At 34.5% G+C, this 17,191-nt stretch overlaps 1 protein-coding gene and 1 non-coding gene across 2 annotated transcripts in view; both read left to right on the top strand.

Annotated features, from left to right (window-relative positions):
* Nucleotides 1-17,191, top strand: part of HCN1 (hyperpolarization activated cyclic nucleotide gated potassium channel 1) — a 393,972-nt gene that overhangs the window by 149,149 nt on the left and 227,632 nt on the right. The gene's annotated exons all lie outside the window — the stretch shown is intronic.
* On the top strand, nucleotides 14,370-14,510 carry LOC147584108 (U4 spliceosomal RNA). The gene has a single exon (XR_015241493.1). It is a non-coding gene; the product is annotated as a U4 spliceosomal RNA (small nuclear RNA).

Here is a 17,191-nt window from a genome sequence, read left to right as displayed (position 1 = left end):
AGTAAGGAGATAATAAGGAAATAGAAGGAAAGACAAGGCAGGGTATTTGAGATAGACTTTTAAATTTTTTTTTCAACGTTTATTTATTTTTGGGGCAGAGAGAGACAGAGCATGAACGGGGGACGGGCAGAGAGAGAGGGAGACACAGAATCGGAAGCAGGCTCCAGGCCCTGAGCCATTAGCCCAGAGCCTGACGCGGGGCTCGAACTCACGGACCGCGAGATCGTGACCTGGCTGAAGTCGGACACTTAACCGACTGCGCCACCCAGGCACCCCGAGATAGACTTTTAAAACAAAGGACACCAATTCCTAAGAATGTTAAATTATAGCATAAGATTTTAAAGCTGTTGTCACCAGATATATAGATATATAAGTAGTTAAACCTTTTTTTTTTTTTTTTTTTAACTCAGAAGCCGAGGGGAATAAGTTTTGAGAAATCTCATTCCATGTTCTAATATTTTGTTTATTGGGCTTAAGATACTCTTAACTGTTGACAATTCTGTGCAGTAAAACTTCTAACCTGTTCTTCTCAGGGAACAATGAGTAGGTGAAAACTTACTAGCAAAAAGCAAAAACAAAAGCAAAAGAAAACACACATACAAAAAAGGAAGTTGATCAGTATGCTAGATGTTTTCTTCTGGTCCCTTGGTATTTCTTTAGCCTCAGAGAATTTGTGTCCTTTTAAAAATAGTTATATTACGGAGAAACTTACAAGTTTCCAATTTTTACTTATTTACCTTAATGTAGGTCCTAATTCTATGGAAGTCTATAGATGGTGAGCCCATATAACTGCTTATCCTAACCTGGATGGTTTTATCTGTATCAGTATCTGTAATGCAGGTGGAGATAATTGTGATTTTACAACTTAATTGTGTAAGAAATGTGGTTTTTACATATTTCTTTCTTACCTTCCCACCCCCTCCTTCTTTGCTTTTAAAATTTTAGTATACCCTGCTATGAGCTCTCATTCCAGGCTTCCAAAATATTTACATCATAATTTTATTTCTTGTTTTATCATAAAAAGTACCGTTTTCTAAGAGTACTGCTTCTCCTTACAGAAACAGGTGATATATTTGGTTAAGTTGTGAAAAGGATAAATTTAACCTCGTTACTTTCTGGATGTTTTCCTGTTGTCTGATAATGTTGAGATCTAAGATATTTGTTTCAAATACTGTCACTTTGCCCTGTGTTTTCTTAATGCTCTGTGGACATTTCTCAAATGTAATTCTCATTTCATTATACTGTAGTGTATTTTTGCCTTTTTCTATTTCACTGAATACCAGTAAATTTTTTTGGAAAATGGGGCTGTGCTTTATTCATCTTTTATATCAGTGTGTGCTATGCTTTAGGACATAGTAAATAAATATTAATAAATGAAGAAATTTTCTTCTATTAAATAGTACATCACTCTATCTAAAGCCACAAGATGGATGTGCACCTTTCATATCAATCAGTATTTACTGTCTGTGTTTTGGTAAATCAAGCTTGCTTTACTGCAATATGGTACAATTTTTAATTTTTTCTAGTTCCTCTGAAGCCTTCTGAATTCCTTTGTAAGATTTAAAATAGCTTTTATAAAATCTTCTCCATGGATGTGACAATAACTACTGTGGAATTAAGTGCTAGAGCTTTTGTTCTCTAGAGTATTATTTTTTAGAGAGCCAATTCAATTTAAAAAGTAAGAACATGTATGGGACATGCTTAAGAATTGTTAAGTCTTATAGAAAAAAATAGATTGTACAGCTTTACATTTTAAGTAAATTATTGTATAGATAAATATCAATAAAATGATCTCATTGTATTACACTAATATATTAATATCTAGTTGGGTCTGGAAACTAGCCATATGGAGCTAGCTTTCTAATATTTTAGCCTGAAATTAGATCTTTAAGTGTAAACTGGGAAAATATGTGTGACATCTAACACATTTGCTGTTCAACATTTTTCTAGAGCTTTAGACTGCATTAACTATATCATATTCCAGAATACATGGTCATTGAATCTTCAGAAAACATTAAAGAGATCCTAGCAAATAACATTTGTTAGGAAAAAAGAAAGACTTTAACCAGTAGAATATATAAAACAAATTATATATGATGAAATGTGTTTGTCTGTAGCCAGTGCAAAAGATAAAATAGGGTTTTGTAAATAGAGAGTGAAGAAATAGGGAATCCATCTAGGAAAACCAGCTAATTGCTCACACACTTACAGGCTTTAAGGATGTGTAAGAATGGAGAATCTTATCCTTAACTTTACAGGCTACAAACTAAATTTGGCTTCTTTTTTGATAACTTGTTAAACTCAATATTATAACCTTTTAACTATCCTCAATTTTATAGTTTTATATTTGCAGAAATGTTGCAAAGATAATACAGAGGGCTTCCGTTCATCCCATACCCAGTGTCCCCACTTAATAACATTTTATATGCTATAGTATATTTGTCATACTAATGAACCAACACTGATACATTATTAACTGAAGTCCATACCATTATTCAGATTTGCTTAGCTTCTTTATTTAATGTTCTTTTTCTGTTCCAGGATCCCATCCAAAATCCACACTATATTAAGTCCTCATGTCTCCTGAGGCTCCTTTGGACTGTGACATCTTCTTAGAATTTCCTCATTTTTAGTGACAGTTTTGAGGACAACAGTTTTTCAGTTACGGTTTATCTGGTATTTTTCTCATGGCTAGACAAGGGCTATGAATTTTTGTAAAGATGACCATAGAGGTATAGTGCCATTCTCTGCTGGCTCACTCACGTCAAGGGTACATGCCTGAATATGACTTCTCTCTCATGGTATTTACTTTGATTACTTGACTGAGGTGGTGTTTGGAGATTTTTCAGTATCAAGTTCCTTCTTTTTTCCCATACTGTCCTCTTTAAAAGGAAGTCACTCTCTGTAGCCTACACTTACGGAGTGGGAAGTTATGCTCTTTCTTCTTTAGGGGGTGTATCAACATAAATTACTTGGAATTCTTCTGCAAAGGAGATTTTTCTCTTCTCTGGCATTCATTTATTGATTCAACCATTCATTTATATTATTGAGGACTCATGGATATTTATTTTATACTTTGGATCATAATCCAATACTATATTATTTATTTTGTTGCTTAAATTGCCCCACTTTTGGCCATTGGGAGCTCATAGAAAATGGCATTAGAAACAAAGATCAAGGCTTTGGGAGTGTTTTTAACTTTTGTAAAGTAAACTCAAAAGTTTCTCATCAAATTAAGTAACTTCTTAAAACAAATTACTGTATAAATCCAGACTGCATTAAACTGGGTTGCAGAGATTAATTGTCCCCCAGTATTTATTTTCCATTATGTTCCTTTAATAGGACCCTGAAGTACTAACTGGATCTGGAAATCAGCAATAAATCTTCCATTTCTAAGCCCTTTTGTAGTTAGATTTGGCCTTGTGACAGTTATTGAAGATGTGATGAAACTGATATCTTTAAGTATTCTTCTGGTCTTTAAAAGAAATTGTATCATCCTTCTGCCCCTTCTTCTTTTGCCTGACTGGAATGTCGTTATGGTGGGAGATAGAACAGCCATGTTAAGTACGACAACATGGTAAGAAAGAATTGGGTCCCTGTTGTTCATGTGGTCATGTTGCAAGGTCTGAGATGCTAACACTTAAAAGAGAGAGACATAAAATGTTATTTTTTGTGTGTGGGGTGGGACAGAGAGAGAGGAAGAGAGAAAATCGCAAGCAGGCTCCACATGTCAGCACAGATCCCAACGTGGGGCTTAAACTCACGAACCATGAGATCATGACCTGAGCTGAGATCAAGAGTTGGATGCCTACCTGACTGAGCCACCCAGGTGCCTGCCCTTAAAATGTTCTCTTTCAATCCTTTGTTATTTGGAGTTTTCCTGTCTCTGACATTCAAACCTAATGTGAATTATATTTGGTATAACATCTTTTATGATAAGAATTTTGAATACATCTTGATCTGTTGCCCACAGCCTCTCACTTCAGATTATGTATTTCAGCTACTTACATCTAATTAAATAAATATTTATTAAATACCCCTCGTGAGCTAGGAGGAAATTTAAAAATAAATTAAAAAGCATCCCCGCCCTTTTGAGGTTATATTCTAGTCATATAATAGGAAATTTCCTGAGCACACAGTTCAATTCTTATGTTTGTATACATGCCTCTACTTGAGATGCCCTTCAATTTCTATAGTCTTCACGAAATCTCTTAATTGTTTGTTAAGATTCAGCTGAAGCATGGTCTCTTCAGGGAAATCTTCCTCAACTTTTGTAGGCAGTCTTAGTCACTCCTTCATCTGTGCTCCTGGAGCATGTGCTGTGAGCCTTCAAACTCAATATTGAGTCATATCATTTATCTAGTAGATCACAGGTCCTAAAAATTGGTTGTATATTTTCATTCAAGAATTATTACCTACCAAAATTCTGGCAGATGCAAGATGTTGGTATAATTCAACTCTATTAATTTACAAAAATGTGTGACATTCTATTTGGAGGAAGACAATATTAGCATCTACTATAGTATCTAGAGGACTCCCTTCCCCCTTCCTTTTTCTTATCAGGATTCAAGTAATGATCAGGAGTTTGCATGATGATTCTAGAATCAAAATCCTGTATGGCCTGGAGGGTGTTTGAACCAGGGCATGTTGAGGTCTGAATAATTACTGTCCACAAACAGGATGAGTTGCAAGGATCATCTTTTTTAGATTCCAAATTGTGTCTTAATATAGTGAACAAACCTGAAAATCCTTCAGAACAGCAGCATAGATAATAGCTGTCAATAGCTTTAACAAAACCAGTTTTCATGCTTGAGTTCCAATATATCACTTTATTTTATTTGAGCACAAGTGCATCTGGGGGCTTTACGAGAGAAAGAAGTCCTGTCTTTAAATAGAACACAGTTTGCCCACTGAGGTGTTCTTACTGGAAGAGACACATATAAACTGAGAAGGGAGAGCCTGAACATTTGCAAATGCAGTTCATGCTCACACTGCAGCATGTAGGCCTGAGGTGCGGCAATGACTGGAATCTTCTGAACTGCTGAAATGCTTTCTGTCTGTCTTTCTTCCTTTCTCCCGCCCCCTCCCTCCCTCCCTGCCTGTCTCCCTCCCTCCCTGGCTCCCTCCCTCTGTTCTTACCAGCCTGTCTTCTTCCCTCCCCTTTTTCCTCCCTCCCTTCCTCCATCCATCCCTTCCTTCTTTCCTCCCTTCCTTCCTTCCTCCCTTCCTTCCTTCCTTCCTTCCTTCCTTCCTTCCTTCCTTCCTTCCTTCCATCCATCCATTTCATGTTGTTCTTTATCTATCTCTCTTCCCCAGATGATGAGCATGTACAGTTGAATTTTTAAGTTTAGTATACATGTGATGTACTCTATCCAAATAGACTAAATGTGTCTCACTTCCCTGAACAACCACATTTCTTGGGTTACTTTCACCTCTAGGATATTACATTTATTGTGTGATAGTCTCACTGTTCTTATTTGGGTAGAGGTGCCCACATAGTTAAAATTGGAAAAGATCAATTTAGCAGGAGATGACACTATGCTGAAGACATGTTAAATACTGGCACTAATAGTAATAATTTATAAGGCTCAGAGAAGAAGCACGTCCTATGTTGATCATGTTTTAAGACCTTGAAAGTAAGGAAAATGTCTTTTTTTTTTTTTTTTTTTTATTGTTAATCTGGGTGCTTTGGGCAGGGTGGACACTTAGTAGCAAATTGTACAGGGTTTTCAAAATATAATAGTGACATTTTTTTTTAATTTGTTTTTTCAACGTTTTTATTTATTTTTGGGACAGAGAGAGACAGAGCATGAATGGGGGAGGGGCAGAGAGAGAGGGAGACACAGAATCGGAAACAGGCTCCAGGCTCCGAGCCATCAGCCCAGAGCCCGACGCGGGGCTCGAACTCACGGACCGCGAGATCGTGACCTGGCTGAAGTCGGACGCCTAACCGACTGCGCCACCCAGGCGCCCCTATAGTGGCATTTTTTAAAAGTACACTGAACTCGGATAAAGTTATAGCAAATGAGATGATGATAAAAACCACTTGTTCACCAGCATAGCTGTTTTGGCTTTTGAAAGGCTTCAGACTGGAGGCAACATCCTTGGCCTTGAGGATGGGCTTTCTGATTTTATCTATTAGTTTCTTGAATTATTGCTGCAGTAGAGCTCACTCCTATCCTCTGAATGTCTCACATTTACCTATCATCTCTTAAAACCACCCTTTCTTTATTAGTAAAGTTACATTAATGACAAATATTAAGTCATAGATATTTTATATAAGAAAGCCTGACCTTTAATGAGAATGCTTGAACATGTCATCGAGGCCACCTTGTGTTTTGAAGCATTTCAGTGCTATGATTATTAGTACCACATGCCCCTTATCTTCCTCTTTTCCTAACTTTTTCCCAGAAACACAATGCACAATGTTTGATCCCAGGAACAGAGGTAATGCTGAATATTTGAGGAAAAGTTGGCCATCGATCTTCTGTTATTTACATTACAAAAAGATGAAAACTATGAACATGGAGAATAATTTGGATTGTAAGACAAATGGCACAGTCTGACTTTCTGTGTAGAACTACTTTCAAAAGTAGTACACAGCAGCCTTTGTCTGAGAGTTTTCCTGTACTCCTACTTGGACATAGGAAAAAGATACGATGACCTTTTAAGACATATTTCCAACTCAGTAATTGTCATATGAACTTTAAGAGGCAGTAATAGTCCTACTTGCCAAACGCTTTCACAGTAAGCTTTTTAAAAGCTAAGATTAAGGGGCGCCTGGGTGGCGCAGTCGGTTAGGCGTCCAACTTCAGCCAGGTCACGATCTCGCGGTCCGTGAGTTCGAGCCCCGCGTCGGGCTCTGGGCTGATGGCTCAGAGCCTGGAGCCTGTTTCCGATTCTGTGTCTCCCTCTCTCTCTGCCCCTCCCCCGTTCATGCTCTGTCTCTCTCTGTCCCAAAAATAAATAAACGTTAAAAAAAAAAAAAATTTAAAGCTAAGATTAGAATTAGTTGATTTCTATCTTCCCTTTAATTTTTAGTGCTTGGTTTATGTTATGTTGCTTTTCTGCATATAAGTTTGTATATCCTTTGATTATACTCAGAATCCATATACAAAATTAAAATAAGTTTTAGTGAAATTCCGGTAAGATTTATTTTTCTGGAAATATATGCAGGTGTACCATATATCATTTTAAAATCAGAAATTAAATACTGGTAATGATGACTTTTAACCTGGAATTACAATATAGTAGCTAGACAATGCTTAGCTTTATATTCATCCAAATATCGATGTAGAATTTTAGGAGTCAGTGCATAGCTTTTAGTTTAAAAAGGAGTTCCAGGGGCGCCTGGGTGGCGCAGTCGGTTAAGCGTCCGACTTCAGCCAGGTCACGATCTCGCGGTCTGTGAGTTCGAGCCCTGCGTCGGGCTCTGGGCTGATGGCCCAGAACCTGGAGCCTGTTTCCGATTCTGTGTCTCCCTCTCTCTCTGCCCCTCCCTCGTTCATGCTCTGTCTCTCTCTGTCCCAAAAATAAATAAACGTTGAAAAAGGAGTTCCAAACATTGAGCTATAACACTTTTGCTTTTGGAAAAGTGCTTGTTGTCCCACCCTTCCACTAATAAAGGCCTAAACACCCTCCTTCGTCATATAATCCACTGGTTCCTTTCCTTTCCAACCATGTGAGCATGTTGCTTAATTCTCAGTTTGCAGGTTGAACTGTTTCTCCCTAATACACGTTTATTTCCCTTTGGGAAAAGAAAAAAAGGTGTTTCTCTATTGTGGATATCTTTTATAAGACTGTTTATTCTTCTTCTTCTTTTTTTCTGTCACATTTTCAGTGGGACTTTGGAACCATTTCAAAACCTCCATAAGGGGCATGGATATGGAGCGTGCTTTCCTGCTTTCCTTCTTTTCCCATCCCACCATCGCCCTCTTAGCTGCTGCTATGGCAACAGACTGGCAACAGTTGTAGAGGAAACCATGCTCAGACTAAGGCCAGATGGAGGGAGTGGGTGCCAGTGGCAGCATTGCAGGGAAGCTGTGTGTAGCGGTGATGAATTGAACTTGGCCGTGTTCCTCTCCAATAAATAGGCAAGTTGGAAAGGGAAGGAAAAGGGCAGAAACTATGGAGCATCACATAAGCTGCACAATTGTTCACTTGAGTGTGGTCCATGTTAATGTGAAATCTATATTTTCTACTTGTTTTTTTTTTTTTTCATGATGTAAAGCATGCTAATGTCTCTGCTGTATCAAAAAAGAAAAAAAAAAAAACGCTTCGTGGTACAACTTCTGTTCTAATAGACTCGCTATAAAACATTTCCTCTACAAAGTATTTTTTTTCTTTTATCCCTAGCCTCACAACTAATGATCTCCTAACTCTTATTATTAACAGTGTTATTTCTTTATTGTTGATGGTGAATGGGAATATTTATTTTTATTAAAAAATGTTACCATTAGTTTGCAGTTTTGCAGCTACTAGATGTGTAACATTGTCTCTTCTGAATATTTTCAAGGCATTTCCTTTGAGTTAATAAGAATTTTCTATTCTCCATGAGCTTTGATGATATAATAATCAGGATTAATAGTAAATGAATGGAAAAGAAGGATGACAATTAATTTAGTAAGAAAAACATGATCTGTAGAGAGCTGTATCTTTAAACAAACAGTTTGTTCTGTGGGAAAGATTTTAAAGCTTTTCCAACTCATGAATAAAGATGGAGATAAAAATAAAACAAAAAGTAATTTAACAAGATATATTTGAGTTGTAATTTCCTTTTTTGTTGATAAAAAACAGCTTATATTTGTGTTGCTTGAATTGTTACTTCCTTATTTAGTTGGAATGAAAAAAACCCTAGAAAACAGGTACAAACATGTAAAAACATGGTCATTAGTATTAATTATTAACATTAATATTTCAATGATATTTCATTATTTTTTTTCTAGAAGTTTTGAACTGACAATCAAATTGGAGATGGATTTTGTTTTCCAAATGACTAGTGTCGGTCAGCTGGTAACTGGCACCACTCATTGGTGACAGACACGAAAATGTAATTGCTTATAGATTGATTCCTAGAAGTAAAACATGTAAGATGTCTTAAAAACAATAAAATATTTTTTCCAAATATTTTTTTTTTTTGGTTTTCACATGGCAAAAAGCAGTCTTACTCAGTCTGAACTATATTTTAGTATGTAAATAAATGTAATCTGTAAGTAAACTTTATTATTTTTATTGTGAGTTGCAATTATTTATCTAATACAATTTCATTCTGGTATATATAACTATACTACTCTTGTTCCTTGAGCAAAGAGAAGATGAGCAAGATCGTACTTAGAGTTATTTAGGTTTGAACTCACAAAGACATAGTAACACCTTTATTTGGTAAGGACAAGGAGTGACATGTTAATGTAAGCCTGATTAGCCAACTTTCCTTGTTTCTAATAGGTGCTCAATAATAATCATATTATATATTGATGAAAAATCAAACTGCCATTTGAAAATGGTAAAATATTATGTATTTTATCTTATGTATGAATTAATATATATTAAAATTATGGCAATTCTAAATATGTTAAAAAATAAATGGTATGGTTTTAATTCACCCTCCTGTAGTTCCAGCAGTTTTCAACACTTAGACAGTTTGTTTTAACTACATGCAAACTTCTTTCCACATATGATTATGAAAAAATCCCAGGTAGAATACCATTTTGGCTTATTAAAAGTTGAACTATTAAAAATGAAGATGTTAAAAAATAAAATATTAATGTGCTTTAAAAAAAGACACATTTCTTGGGGCATCTGGGTGGCTCAGTCTGTTAGGCATCCGACTTTGGCTCAGGTCATGATCACATGGTTCTTGGGTTGGAGCCCCATGGTGAGCTCTTTGCTGACCACTGGGATCCTGGAGCCTGCTTCCGATTATGTGTCTCCCTCTCTCAGCTCCTCCCCCACTCATGCTCTGTCTCTCTCTCTCCAAAATAAATAAAGCTTAAAAATTTTTTTTTTTTTAAAAAACCATTTCTTTTTTTTTTTTTTTTTTTTAACTTTTATTTTTAAGTAATCTGTACACCCAGCCTGTGGCGGGAACTTACAACCCTGAAATCAAGAGTCACCCACTACACCCATGAAGCCAGCCAGGCGTGCCCCCCGCCACTACCATTTCTTTATTTTCCTTAGTCAGTACTCACATTTCCCACATGTCTTCCTTTCTTTTTCATTTAAAACTTTTTTTTCTAATCAGAATCCAAGTAAAGATATCTCCTAAGTATCATTTAGTCTGAATGTAGATGTAAAATCAGTTTCTATCTCTGTCTCTCTTTCTCTGTCTCTCTCCTTCCTTTGGTGTTTGTTGGAGAAGCCTATTCATTTGCCTTCAGTTTCCCAAGGTCTGGAGAGTGCTAATGTCACAATGTTATCTTCCCTTTATTTCCTTTAACTTAGTAGTAAGATTCACGTTTGATTTTTTTTTTTTTTTTTTTTTTTTTTTTTTTTTTGGCGAGACTCTATCACAGGTGGTGGTGTGTGCTTACATCAGAAGGAACATACCGTCTTCTCTGTGCTGTTAGAAGCCACTGCCTAAATCCATTGTTTCATTAAAGGTCACAAAACAGTGAAATTCTAATTAGCATACTCTCTCTTCATGTATTCACCGAATACTTAACATTTCATCAAGTATTCTGTTCACCTACAACGTTTCCTATAGGAAAGGAGAGCTAAAAGTTTGATTCTTTTGATTTATTTACTTTATTTATTCATTTTAACTATTGTGTTATCTTCTATTGTACGTATATACCAACATTTGCATTGTTTCTAATTTTGTATAGGTATACGTATTACTGCGATACGAATACTTACACGTTTGGACAATTTCTACTTCAGTATTGCCAATTTTTTTCACATGCAAGTACATAAAAATTTCTCTTGACTCAACATTCACTTATTTATTAAATGTTCATTGTTATTATTCTTTTTGTTAACCTCCTATTACTGTCCTCAGACTTTCTTTTAGATGTTTTATTTAATTTACTTAGCAATTTTATTAGGTGGATACTGTTATTATTCTGAATTTAAAAGTGAGAAAATGAGAGCACGTGGGTGGCTCAGTTGGTTAAGCATCCAGCTCTTGATCTTGTCTCAGGTCATGATCTTACCCTTCGTGAGATCAAGTCCTGCGTGGGGCTCTCCACTGACATCATGGAGCCTGCTTGGGATTCTCTGTCTTCCTCTCTCTCTGCTCCTCCCCTGCTCTCTCCCTCTCTTTCTCTCAAAAATAAATAAATAAACATTAAAAAAATAAAAGCGTAAAAATAAAGGCAAATAAACATTGAATAACTTGTACATAGCTAGTAAGGGATAGAGTCAAAATTATTTGGCCTAGTGTTATCTTAATTATTAAAAATGGTAGATCCCATTATTCTTTGAAATTGCATTCATTCTTGATTATTAGTGATATTCAACCTTTTTCATGTGTTTGTTGGCCATTCTGATTCTCTTTTAGTATTGCCTTTTGTACATATCCTTTACCCTTTTTCCCCTTCTTAGCTATCCTCATTTACACATTAATGTCAGTTCAACGTCAACCACAATTCATCTATTTGCCGAAAGTACTAGTTTTGTTATTTTTCAGGGTACATATTAAATAAAAGTGTAGTATATGGTAGAATCCCTTCCGTACACTTGGATTATAATTCGTGAGACCATATCCTTCTGAATTTTAAAGAGGTTATTCAAACATGTTTCAACTGCAACTGGTAAACACAAAATGATACTGTAGCTTTTGCACAGTAGTCCTGAAATTTACATTATATATAATATAATGCAAACAATACATTGTAGTTTTACATATGCCTGAATTTACATATGTCTGAATTCTGTCAAACAGTGTGGGAAAGAGAAGAGTTAATGAAACATTATTTCCATCCTGAAATTTACAACCTGGTTGAGGGAGCAATTCCAAAACAAATGAAATTAGGGACTGATTTAAAGGGAAAATAATCACATTCTAGTAAATCTATGCTAAAAACATATGAAATTTTGCCTTTCAGAAGACTGTTTAAATATTTTAATATCTTCCTAGAAAAATAACATAACAAGAATCTAGCATTAAATGAACTCTTAGCTATTTAAAATAAATGTATTTTTAAATTATTTTTGAACTTTTTTTCCTAAAGCCTAGAGATAAAATAATAAATAAGATAGGATCTCTCAAGGAGTGCATTATTGGGTAAAACAAAGTAAATGAAAATGAACTGATTTTAATAAACCATGCATAATCTCAGAAGTTCATGCTAACTGTTCCTATACTGTACAAATATAATAAGATTATAAAATTAGAATGTTAACAGTGAGTAGATTTTTGAAGATGGAAATATATGTGAGATTTGATTTTTTTAACTTCTTTGATTATATTTATATTTTCAAAATGCCATTTAGGACCCTAAATTAGTTTACCTCGAAAAAGTAGTATTCATCTTCAGAGTAGTGGTTAAATGAATGTTAGGACATCCCTATATTAAAATACTATTAAAACTATTGCAGCAATTTTCTGTGTGTTAATAAAGAAAACCTTTCAAGATATAATAATTGAGAAAAACAAGGTAAATAAAGCACATATAAATATTCTTATTTATGTTTATTTAAAAAGGATATGTAGTGTGTGTGCAAATGCTGTGCACATAGTATTTATGTTACATAAAGAATTCTAGAAATATAAGAAACTTAATGACAGTGCTTACCTCAAGGAAATGGCTTCACAGTTACCTTTTAAAAGATATAAACTTTTGAACTGTTTAAATGTTTTAAGTCATGTGTTATCAGCTATTAATACTAACGTAATATTACTCAATCAGCAGGAATTTCAGATATTTAAAACACTTTTTTATGGAAATGCACTATTAACATACAGACAAAGGTATGCTTGGAGCTAATATACTTTAAGTCTGTAAGCAATTATTACTATTGATGTCCTAATGGGAAATTTATATATGTCTTAATGAGCTGTGAAAAATAAAATTCAAGGTCTTACACTGTGTGTCCTTGTGAAAGATAAAATGATTTAGGAGTCCCTGCAATTTGCCCTTTCAATTTAATCACTGGCTATTTCATTGCTTGACATTCATATAATTATTAAAAATCTCAAAGCAATGTGTACAAGCCTTATTTGCTGGTTAGTGACATTCTTAAGAAAATAAATGCGTATTATTTTTCTTTTAGAATAAGAATCAGCAGTTATGGTTCAAAGTATTTGATTAAGTATAATAGTTTGAATTACTAAAAAGATAAAGCATATTGTTAGATTGTTTGTAGTAATATAAATTCCAAAAGGTATCCAAGAACCCCTAGATGACACTAGATGCTTCAAAATTTAAGAAAAAAAAATTCTAAATCATTTTGGAAAGTTAACACAATAATCATTTTCCTGTTCCATAGTAAACATATCTTTTTGGATGCCTGTTTACCTCAAATATGTTCCAAGGCATTCTTTCTTTTTTTAATTTTTTTAAATGTTTATTTTTGAGAGAGAGAGAGAGAGAGTGAGCATGAGTGGGAAGGGACAGAGTGAGAGAGAGAGGGAGACACAGAAACCGAGGCAGGCCCTAGGCTCTGAGCTGTCAGCACAGAGCCTGACGGGAGGCTTGAACTCACAAACAGTGAGATCATGACCTCAGCAGAAGTCAGATGCTTAACCAACTAAGCCATCCAGGCAATTCTGTTGCATTCTTAATATTATTTTTATTGACATGATTTTTAGCATATTTTGATTGAGGAGATAGGAAGGATTGAAATAATGAGCTGTTGTTTAAAATAATTGTAAGGACCTTACAAAATACTTATTTTTTATTACTGTGTGTTCACTTTCATGATACATCTCTATCCATTTTATTATTTGGCTCCCAAAGTGAGATTATTTTGAATGAAATTATATATTTGTAGGTGCTGTTAATTTCAGGTAAAAATAGGTTTGTAGGGGTGCCTGAATGACTCAGTTGGGTGAGCATCCAAATGCGGCTCAGGTCATGATCTCACAGTCTGTGATTTTGAGCCCCTGTTAGGCTCTGTGCTGACAGCTTAGAGCCTAGAGCCTGTTTCCGATTCTGTGTCTCCCTCTCTCTCTGCCCCTCCCTCGCTTGCACTCGCTCTCTCTCTTTCTCTCTCTCCCAAAAATAAATAAACATTAAAAAAAATAGGTTTGTTAATGATAAAATTAGTGTCAAAAATGCCATTATAAAAGCAGTTATTATGTTAAGTCTATGCAATTAAAACCTGATTATCATTAAAACTAAGCATGAAAATGTATATATAAAAATCTTTATCTTATGTAAAGCTTCACCAAAAATATCCCTTTATATAATTTTGTTGTTTAATTATACAGCTTTGCACAGTGGCAGTATCGTAGCCAGTGAGGTTTATCTGAGGCACAGATTATTGCTATTGTTTAATTATAATTGATGCATATTATGATTACATTTGTTTTATAAGAAGCTTTTAAGAATCTATATTATGTAAAAGATTTATTATATGTAATAAATGTAATATGTTATAATGTATTAGCATTCAACTGTTTTTAACTATCATTTTTCTCTCTTTATTGTAAGTATTTTCGTAATAGTTACTTCTTAATCATCCATTTGTTTTAGAGTTCAGAATAACTTAAAAAATTAAGCAAAGACATAATTGTTAAAATTCACAATATTCATTGCTCTTTCAAGAGAGTCAAATTCCGCTTTCAGTTAGGATACTAATTTTCCTTTGAATTACAATGATTATTGCAATATATTTGACATTTAATTAATATGTGCATTTAATAAATATGTAATGGGTGCTTCCCATGTGCTATGATAAACTAGAATCAACCCTACATTTAGTTGCAGAATAATGGAATATACAATTTAACAATATAAAACAATAATTTTAGGTAAAGAGAAGCTCTACAGAGAAAATAAAACCTGGGTAATAGTTTTGTATGATTGAGAGAGAGAGAGAGAAAGAGAAAGATTTTTGTTGAATCTATCTTAATAATCATCTTCACTTCTTTGGCAATATTTTACAAAGCAAACACTCTACATTGTTTTTCCAGTAGTTTGCTAAGTTTCAGATATTTAATCAATTATTATATTGAGTGAATGAAGATTCTAAAATTTGCATTTTATAAGCATTATAACATATCCCAACTAGAATGCAGGCTCCTTGGGTACAGAGAACATATGACTATAATGTTTACTATAAAATTTCAGTGTCTAGAAGACTATATATTGTTCACAAAAATTTGCTACCTGATTGGCCCACCATTTACCAGCTTTAAGGCACATAAAGTTTGATATTATTCTTTGGCAAGTGTGAACCTGACACAAGGAATGAATGAAGAACAAGGAAGCCAGTGTGGTCCCAGCTCAGCCAGAGATGAGGCAGGAATTAGGGGGTAGGGTCAGAGAAGCAACTGTCACCAGACCTTCTAGTACAGTGATTTCCAGAGAAAAAAATAATATGAACCATATATGTAAGTTTTAATTTTTTAGTATGTATGACAAAAATACAAAAATAAGCAGATAAATGGGTGAAATAAGTGAAGTGGATTACAAGTACATTTATCATGATGAGCACTGAGTAATGTACAGAATTGTTGAATCATTATATTCTACACACCAAACTGTATATTAATTATACTTAAATTAAAAAAATTTTAAGTAAAAATCAAAAGTAAGCAGATAAAATTAATGTTGTATTTTATTTACTCCAAAACATGCAAAATAAAATTTTCAGTTGTAATCAATGTAAAAGTATTAACAAAGTGTTTTACTTTTTAAGTCTTTACAGTTTTTCATTCTAAGTCTTTGAAGTCCAGTGTATAATTTATATATACAGCATATTTCAATTTTGCCCAGACATATTTCAAGTGCTCAGTAGCCACATGTGGGCAGTGTAGCTCTAGTGTCTTGTAAACCATCGTAAAGATTGACTTCTAACTTGTTTTGGGAGATCATTTAAATGTTTTATTTTTTAAGTTTTTATTTAAATTCCAGTGAGTTAGCATACAGTGTAATATTAGTTTCAGGTATACCATATAGAAAGTCAACAGTTTTATACATCACCTGGTGCTCATCACAACAAGTGAACTCCTTAATCCCCATCACCTATTTAACCCATTCCCCACCCACCTCCCCTCTGGTAACCATCAGTTTGTTCTCTATACTTAAGAATCTGTTCCCTGGTTTGCCTCCTTCTTGCTCTCTTTTTTTCCCCTTTGCTTATTTTGTTTTGTTTCTTAAATTCCACATGTAAGTGAAATCATGTGGTGTTTGTCTTTCTCCAACTGACTTATTTCACTTAGTGTAATACTCTCTATTCCACACATGCTCCTGGAATTGGCAAGATTTCATTTTCTTTTATGGCTGAATAATATTCCATTGTGTATGTGTGTGTGTGTATATATATATATATATATATACACACTACATCTTCTTTATCCACTCATCGGTCAATGGATACTTGGAATGTTTCCATAATTTGGCTATTATTGATAATGCTGCTATTTGGGCTGTATGTATCCCATTGAATTAGTATTTTTGTATTCTTTGGGTAAATACCTAGTAGTGCAATGTTGGATCGTAGGGTAGTTCTGTTTTTAAGAGGAAACTCCATACCGTTTTCCAGAGCGGCTGCACCAGTTTGCATTACCACAAGCAGTTTAAGAGGGTTCCCCTTTCTCCACATTCTCACCAACATCTGTTGTTTTCTATATTGTTAATTTTAGCCATTCTGACAGTGTGCAGTGGTATCTCATTGTAGTTTTGATTTGCACTTCCCTGATGATGAGTGATGTTAAGCATCTTTTCATGTGGCTGTTTGCCATCTGGATGTCTTCTTTGGAAAATGTCTGTTTGTGTCTTCTGCCCATTTCTTCACTAGATTATTTGTATTTGGGGTGTTGAGTTCAGTAAGTTATTTATAGATTTTGGATACTAACTCTTTATCAGATATGTCATTTGCAAATATCTTCTCCCATCCTGGAAGTTGCCTTTTAGTTTTGTTGATTGTTTCCTTCACTGTGCAGAAGCTTTTTATTTTGATGTAGTGCCAGTAGTTTATTTTTGCTTTTGTCTCTCTTGCCTCCGGACACATATCTAGTAAGAAGTTGCTACAGCCTTTGTCAAAGAGATTATTATCTGTGTTGTCCTATAGGATTTTATGGTTT

Source organism: Puma concolor, chromosome A1 (genome assembly GCF_028749965.1).
Source record: "Puma concolor isolate L17-30 chromosome A1, mPumCon1.1.hap2, whole genome shotgun sequence".
NCBI lineage: Eukaryota > Metazoa > Chordata > Mammalia > Carnivora > Felidae > Puma > Puma concolor.
Note: the sequence above shows the minus strand (reverse complement) of the source record. Positions and strands in the feature narration are given on the sequence as shown.